Raw genomic sequence first — 601 nt, forward strand, 5'->3', positions numbered from 1 at the left:
CGGCAGCACCGACGCCCGGGCCACGCGACCCCGCACAAGCGGCGTGCCCAGGGGCACGGCGAAGCCTGTTGTGCGGGGTCGCTGCGTCACGCCGGTCGCCCTGCGACCGGCCGAGAGGAGGGAGGGCTCAGGGGGCACCAGGCCCCCCTGCGGCCGGGGCGGCAGCCCGCCGCCGACCACCAGCGCGCCTTGCCCTCCTCCTCTCGATGCGAGCGGGGTCGGTTAACTCCGGACCCCGCTCGTCGTCCTCCTTCCGCGAGACCATAGTCTCGCAGAAGGAGGACATGGCCCTCCACGCCCTCTCGCTCCCCACCATGGCCGCGACCACGGCGGGGAGAGAGAGGTCCCACCCGACTGCCAGTCGGAGTATCCGCCTCTCCGAGGAGAAGGCAGGGCACTCCTCTAGTGCGTGTTGCGCGGAGTCGAGATCCGCGCCGCACTGGTGGCAGCCGGGCGTCGCTTCCGCCCCTACCTTTCGCAGGTACTCTCCGAAGCACCCGTGCCCGGAGAGCACCTGCATCAGGCGATAAGACAGCCGGCCGTGGCGGCGGTCCAGCAAGTCATCGAAGACTGGCAGGACCGCCCCCACGGCCCGCTGTCG

This window comes from Dufourea novaeangliae, unplaced genomic scaffold (genome assembly GCF_001272555.1).
Source record: "Dufourea novaeangliae isolate 0120121106 unplaced genomic scaffold, ASM127255v1 scaffold58, whole genome shotgun sequence".
Classification (NCBI taxonomy): Eukaryota; Metazoa; Arthropoda; class Insecta; order Hymenoptera; family Halictidae; genus Dufourea; species Dufourea novaeangliae.